Source organism: Monodelphis domestica, chromosome 1, assembly GCF_027887165.1.
Source record: "Monodelphis domestica isolate mMonDom1 chromosome 1, mMonDom1.pri, whole genome shotgun sequence".
In the NCBI taxonomy this organism is placed as follows: domain Eukaryota; kingdom Metazoa; phylum Chordata; class Mammalia; order Didelphimorphia; family Didelphidae; genus Monodelphis; species Monodelphis domestica.
In genome coordinates this window covers 452250879-452258918 of record NC_077227.1, presented here as the reverse complement: position 1 = coordinate 452258918, position 8040 = coordinate 452250879, and positions in this window count along the sequence as shown.

The following is an 8040-nucleotide window of genomic DNA, read 5'->3' as shown; positions in this document are numbered from 1 at the left end:
GATCATGAGAGGTAATTCAGCATGGTGGAAAGCAGACTGGAATGGATATCAGAAAATCTAAATTCAAGTCCTGGCTCTGCTAATTAGCAGAGAGGGTGCTAGACTTAGAGTCAGGAAGACTTGATTTCAAATCCAGAGTCAGGCTTTTAGTAGCTATGTGCCCCCTGGGTAAGACACCTAACCACTGTCTGCCTTAGTTTCCTGAATTATAAAATGAGGATAAATAACTGCATCTACTTTATAGGGTGGTTGTGGAGATAGAAGAGTTTAATAACTGTAAAGTGTTAAGAACAGAGCCTGGCACACATAGTAATTGCTTAATATATTTTTCTCCTTTCCCTCCTAATAAAAAAGGCTGCTTAGAGGACCCTTAAAAGTTTTTGTGCTTCAATTTCCATATAGTAAAATGGGGATACCACCTTTGAGGCTATTGTGAGGGAATTGCCTTATAAGGAATCAAGCATTAGATAAATGTGAGTAGCAGGATAGCAGTTCAGTGCATTAAACCAGTATATATATATATATATATATATATATATATATATATATATATGTATGTATATATATATGACAGATTATTTGGGAATAAGGAGACTCTTAATAGATTCCTAAGGCAAAAGGGCTCCCCTCCCTCTCTCAGGGAAGCCCTCCATATCCACACCCTACAGAGGTCCCTCAATTTCCAAAAATCCCATCTTTCAAATTGGCTCAGCCTTTAGTATTCAGTATAGAGGTCCCTAAAGGTCCTTTGACCACATTGTCCCCCAGTACCACCACTCTCTAGTGGTATCCTCTGGGACTGGAGTGCAGCTAGAAAGAGAAGACTAGAAGCCTAAAGACCCCAACATCCCCTCCCTTCCCCACTGCCCCTGCCTTGTGCCCAGTGAGGACTGGATTGAAGAGAAAATGAAACTCAAATGAAAACTGTAGGAGGCCCCTGCTGGGCTGACACATACTGATGACCTTGCTGATATGACCTGGCTTGGCCTTCATCTTCTTTGCTGGTGTTCTGATGATGGTGGAAGAACGGAGAAAGGGGGGGTAGCCCCAAAAGATAGGGGAGCAGGAAACAGTGAGTGAGTTCTTTGATGGTTAGATTTAAATTTGGGCAGAATGTTATTCAAACTTTATCACTCCCTATAAATACATTGATTTGAACACCTAAGCTAACATATTTCCCTAGTATCATTAAACAGACTTTTTCAAGGAGGAAAATTCCTCCAGCTGAGGAGTGTGGAGAGTTTAAGTTCCAAAAGGGCCAGGGCAATGTCCTTAATTGGTCCACAGGATGTGTAATATCTTACATTTTATTGTCAGTCATTCAACAAAGATTTATTATGCTTTTCAATTTTAAGGGAGCTTTCACACCCATTATTGCATGTGATCCTTACAATAACCCTGTTAGGGTGGAAGAGAGGACATTATATCCATCAGACAGATAAGGAAACTCAAGCTGGGCGAGGTCAGTGAGGTGACTTGTTCAAGGTCACACCATGAGCTAGTAGAATAGCTATTCCAGGACTAGAATCCAGAAATCCTAACTCTCATCCCTGGGTTCTTTCCAGTGTGGTATCTTTGAAAGAATTGTAAATAGAATCAGTGAGATCTAGGATCAAACTCTGGCTCTTGACATTTATTAGCTCTGTTGTTTTGGGGTTGTCCATATTACCTCTATGAGTCTCAGTTTCCTCATCTGAAAATGGAAGTAATAGTACATACTGGTCCTACCCACCTCATAGGAAAAATATTTTGTGAAGCCATTATAGACATGAGCTGCTGTTATTCCCAGCCCACTGAGCTGTCTGCTGCTTGATGGTGACATGGGCTCTCTCTAGAGAGATTCTGCTCACAATTCCAGGCTCCATGAGGCAGGTTGATCAGAATGAATCAGACAAACTTGCACAGATTTTGGCAAAAAGCTGGGAACTTCCATCCCTGGTGAGCTTCTTCCTTCCTCCCTGTTCTTCTCCCTTTGGGCTGCTCAGGGCAGAGCAATCATATGCTGGCCAGCCCAATAGGAGTGCTTCTTCCATCCCACAGTGAGACTGTGCTTAGGATAGGTAGAGCATCCCCCCACCCCCCACAACACTCCTCCTGATGAGTAGACACGCAAGACAATGATACTTCCTGTCTCACCCACCAGGCCCCCCAAGGGCCTGGTAGAGACCTGCAAGCTGGCCAGAAACAGTAGCTCAGGGTGGTGCCTGGTTTGTCCATAGAAATGCCTAGGTTCCCCAAATCCTGTGTGCCTGATAAGATAATGGGAGTGGGGGTTGGGGGATTGTCTCTGACTTGGCACCAGGAGAGAGTTTGATCAATTCCTAGCTGGGCACTTTCAACAAGAGGAAGTAGATTGGGAGTGGAGGGGGTGGGTGGGAGGAGAAAGATGTTGAGAATAAAATCTCTTTAAAGACTTAGGCAGGACATAGCTGAAATGCATGTGCCACAGGGCAAGAGCTTCCTGATTAAATCCAGCCCCCTTGTACAACTAAATAGAGACATAGACAGTGTGTCTGATTTCTCCATTTTCCTGATTGGAAAGGTAAATTCCATTTTCCCCTTTGGTGCTAGCCCCACTGTCTGAAACAATTAAGCACAATGTTTATCAAGGCAGTAGGAGAGACAGAGAGAAGGATGGAGGGGAAAAGCAGAAAAGCGAGAAAGGAGAAGAAAGAGGAGAGAATGTATGAGGGACAGAAGAGAGGAGGAGAGAGGGAGATAGAAACAGATGACAGAGGGAAAACAGAAAAGAGAATGGGGAAGGTATAAGGAAGTAGAGTTTTAGAAAATGATTGACTGAAATTATTCTGTTGTTTCTATAATATCTTAATGGGTAACATTATGAGAAAAAGTCAAACAATTATGGCCACTTAAAAAATGTAATAGCAAAATAATTTTTTGTTAAGAGGGTTGACCAAAGAAGCATTCTGACTAGTGTTCTAAACCTGATAGGAAGACATGGGAATGGGGGAAGATGCAGAATCACCAGCTAGCTGGTGGTATTACCTTCCAGTGGTAGGAATGATTTATTTCATGATCGTGTCAGTCTTTCCATAGGAAGAAGCATCTGAGATTTCAAGGAAAAAGTGAAGGAAGGCAGAATTCATATCCTCCTAAGAAATAAAAATGTCTTCATATTGAAACTATGACTCAAATATGAACTCATCCTCTATTTGAATTTTGAATTTGGAGCCTGGTAAACTCCTCAAGTTGTCAAGAACTGTTGGGAGCTAGCTCCCTATTGGTTTCTGAGCCCAGATCCAATCTCTTCCTACTCCCCTTCCCAGGAGAGCTCTCTGTTGAGATCATCACTTAAACTGAATTGGAAAGGCATACCCCTGTCCCCAAAAATATCATATTCAGCAATATGATCCTTTAATATCAAGAATAACTAGTTGGTCGCCTTGGGCAAAGTGTGGTAATGTCATTTCTAGATAAGTTTAAGATCCAGCCCATCCTCTGTAATCTATTTTCTGAAATGTATTGGGGGTTGGGGCTCATTTGGTGGTACTGCAGGCCTTGGAGGGGGCACTAGGGTGGCAATAGCACTTAGGATTTCTGTTAAACAAGACAGTGCTACCAGAAAAGCATTTTGTCCCCAGAAGGAAACAATGGGAAAGCCAGAGAATTTTGCGATTCTTACCTGAAAATGGGGGAGACAACTTTGTGATAATTTGAGGGATGCCAGGAAGAACTTGCAAGATAACATAGTACATACAGTTTTCTGAAGAGAGAAGACCTGGGTTCACCTCTCAGCTCTGCTCTTGTGTGATCTCAGACAAGTTATGACCCTTTTCTAGACCTCAAAATTCTCATGTACAAAATGAGGGGGTAGACTTTGCTGACCTCTAAGGTCCCTTCCAGATCTAGATTCTATGATCTCGATATCTCCCTTCTAGCCTTCTATGTCTGAATCCCCATCATTTGTCATGTCTTCCTTTAGGATAGTCAATCAATCAATTAACCATATACTAGATAATGTGCTAGATGCTGAGAATACAAAGTCAAAAGGGTTTTTCTCTTCTTGCTGTTCTCTTTTTCAACACAAATTCGCCTTGGAGGTGAGACACATTAAGTATCAAATATTTTATGATAAATGAGTCTCTCAGATGCTTTTCTACCTGTCTCAAAAAGCCTCCTCAAGAGCACTAAAAACTAGGCATGTGGGAGAAGAGTTGACATGTTATGTTTGCGTTTAGTCCTTTATAGTCATGTCCAACTCTTCCTGACCCCATTTGGGATTTTCTTGACAAAGATACTGGAGTATCTTTGGTGCCATTTCCTTCGTGAGCTCATTTGACAGATGAAGAAAAGAGGGTTAAATGGCTTGTCCAGGATCAGACTGCTAATAAGCATCTAAGGCCAGGTTTGAATTCAGGTCTTCCTGACTCCATCAGGACTCCATCTCTTGATGTCATATGCTCTATCCACTACAATACCTAGCTGCCCTAAAATGTGTTGCTGCTGTCTAGCTGATTAATGAATTTCCATAGATTAGTAGGATTTTAGGATTTAGAGCTGGAAGGGACATTATTGATCACCTACTTCAAGTCCTTGACTTTATAGATAAAGAACTGAATACCCAGAGAGGTCTCCAGAGAGGTGACTTGCCCAGGGACACTTAGATAGGAAGTGGCAGAGCTAGAATTCAAACTCTGGACTTTGGGCTCTAAATTCAGCATTCTTTCTGCTCTACCACACTGGCTGCTCCAAAGGGAGTAACTACAGTGGGATTTCTCTGCACTACTCCCTCATCCCCTGTTTTGAGATGTACAATTTCCAACCTGACTTCTCTGGGCCCGAGTCCCTCAGGGAGACTTCTATCTCCTTCTTTCTCCCCTTTGAAGTTGTTGTCCTATGGGATAGGAAGGCTGGTCAGGCGAACTCCTTGACCTTCTCTTTTTAACCTTCCCTGCAAGGCAGAGGGTGATATTACCAGGACATTTATAACAGGTTGGCTGACTATTTCGGTTGGGCGCCTCTCTGCAAAGTGTTATTACCCCCTTTTTGCACAGGAAAAAAATATGCCTAGATTTTCATTGATCCTTCTTGAATCAATGCTTTTAAAAATCTTGGACACATTTTCCTTAAGAGCAAAAGCATGCATTTTATGTTTTGACATGGTGTTATCGATCGGCAGCGGGGAGAGCGCCAGAGAGCTCCACCTGCCCAGGCTTCTGTTTCCCAGCCGGCCAGGGCCTGGTCGCACTGCGTCCTTAATGGCTCTGCTCCTGTTTTCTCGGCTTGCAGTCTCTTCTCCTTATCCTCCTGTTCCTCAGCCCCAGCCCTTTCTCAGTTTTTTAGAGTGATCGATATGGTGCCGAGGCCTCCTGCTGCTCCCTGTCACTCAGGCTAGGCCGGCCCATCAATTATGTATGTGTCTCTCTCTCAAATTTCTATTGCATTTGTCAATGACTAATCGATAGTTCCTCTCCCCACCCTTTTTTTTTTAATCCTCAAAGACATGCACAGAATTTGAACTTTCATACAAACAAGATTTTTTTTTCCCCCAAGGGGAGGAAGGTGGAAGGCTGCAGGTAGAGGAAGAGAAAATAAGATGGCTGTAAATGAAGGAGTCTGAAGCAGTTGGAGGGCAATTCCGGAGGAGTTGGGGGTGCTTTGTCAAGGTCTCTTTGTAACTAAAGGCACCAGGCCTCATCTCTGCCAAGGAGGGCCGTAGGGGGTAAGCTGGGTGGATTGGCTCCAAGCTGCCTCACCTATGACCTGATGGACCTCTCCCACAGCAGGAGGTGTTCTCTGTGGGAAGCGCTCTGAACTTCCCTCTGTTAATGGCATCTGACATTTCAGTCATCCTGAAAGGAGCCTGAGCCATTCCGGCTGCTTACCCTGGGCCTCCAGGGCCTTCTTTCAGGGGGAGGATTGATGTTCTCAGTGAAATGTCATCTTCTGTTGATGTCTCAATTGCTTTCCTTTGGGCCACATGGTGGCTTGGACTGGCAATAATGTTTGGTTGGGATTCTGAGCAGAGGAACACTGGAGGAAGAAAAAAATAAAAACAGGCCCACTGGCCAATTCGGTAGTCCCCCAAAGTCCCCAGCCTGATGGGTCCTGCCCCAAAAAGGCTGTCTATCTTCAGAAATCTCTGGTTACTCCCCTTCCCCCCAAGGGAGAAAATATTGGAGTCTGACTCAAGAGACTCTGAGCTTGATTCGAAGTCAGAGGGTCTGGCGCTGTTCTGATAAGTTTCTGTGGGATTAAAATCCATTTTGGGGGATCAAATATTGGGAGCCAGAAGGTATCTGGAAGGGAAGCTCCTCCAGCCCAACCAAACACCTCGTTTTATGAAAGTCCAAAGAGTAATCTCATACTGGGAAAGAGTAAAGTCATACTGGTAGGTCATACTGGTAGGAAGTGTAAAAGTCAAAATTTGATTCTGAATATCTAAGTACAAACCCAAAATATACCACATTTTCTACTATTTCACCTTTCAGACTCCAGAAGATGCTTTGTTTGATCTTTCATCTTCCATTGCCAATATCTGCCTATATTTTGTGTTACACAATTGTTTGCCTATTATCTCCACCATTAGAATCTTGAGTTCCCTGAGGACTCGAGACTGATGTTTTGTTTGGAGGGGTTCGGTTTTTTCCCTTTTATTGGCCTTTCTTTGTATCCCCAACACTTAGTCATTGCCTCTCAGAGAGTAAGGGCTCAATAAATGCTTGATTGACTACACATGAATTTTCAAATCTGCCCTTCCAACCTTCCAGAGTCTTTGCCCCACTCCTTTCTGGAGAAGTTGTGCTCAACTTTGGAGCTGTGCCCTGGGTCAGAACAGTCTTGATTAGTGAGTTATTGAGTGAGGACTAGCTCACCTAACCCACTCTAGCAAACCTGGCCTAGACCATGCTTCTCATCCCATCCAGTCAATCACCAGGAAACCTGGACCTATCTATTTGTCTTGCCATCTACCCTGCTGGTTAGATCAATTTGTGTGTGTGTAATATATATTAATATGTAGCATATATTTATATATAATATATAATTTGATATATATGTATATGTGCATATTCATATACACACATAGTTACACCCATCCCTGGCCCCTGCCTCTTAGTCTAGGAACAGTAATCAAAACAATTTAATCACGACTAGTGCAAAGTTTGAGATAGTCAGCCATGCTATGCCTCCTCTCCCAATTCTTGGGACTCCCTAGAGGAAAACTCCATTTCAGTCTTCTATGTGTTGTCTCCCTCAAATAATTGTCAACTACTTAAGGACAGGAACTGCTTGTCTATTGTATTTGTATCCCCAGAACCTAGTAAAGTGCTTACTGTATAATAGGCAATTAATAAAGAATTTTACATCCATTCATATCAGGATCTCAAGTTTTCTCACTTGTAAAATGGACTGATTATACTAAGATCTAATCTACCTATGACACCAAGTTCCTTCTGCTGACCTCTGGCAGTGAAAGACCTTCTACTGCATGTTTAGCACAATAGAAAAGAATCAGGAGCCTGGAGTTAGAGGACCTGGAGTTAGAGTTAGGGTTTAAATCCTGGAACTCTAGAAAACTCAGACAATCCTTAAAGACTATAAGTAATAGACTTTCATTCTATGCAAGTGGAAGAGATTCCTACATAGATGGAATCACAGATATTCTATGTATTGAGGTTTCCTTGAAACAACCCTGAGAGGTAGGCAGTGAAAGAATTTTTATCCCCATTTTATAGATGGAGAAATAGAACCTAAAATTGTAAAGTTACTTATTGTATCATGATCATAGGGTGAGGAAGTGCTCAAATCCTGGCACTTGAAACCAAACAAGTCTCCTGATTCCAAGGGGTTTTTCTAATATCTGTCCTCTCTTGCCTCTAATATTACCTTATGTAAAAGATCACACATACATACACACACACACACACACACACACACACACACATACACACACCATTTTGGCCATCAAGAAAACAACCTGTGAGCTCCACTCACTAGAACTTCCCCAGCCAAGGCAAGCCTTTACTTGAGAGGCCCTTAGCTCAATGGTGAATATCCAAAAACAAACAAACAAACAAA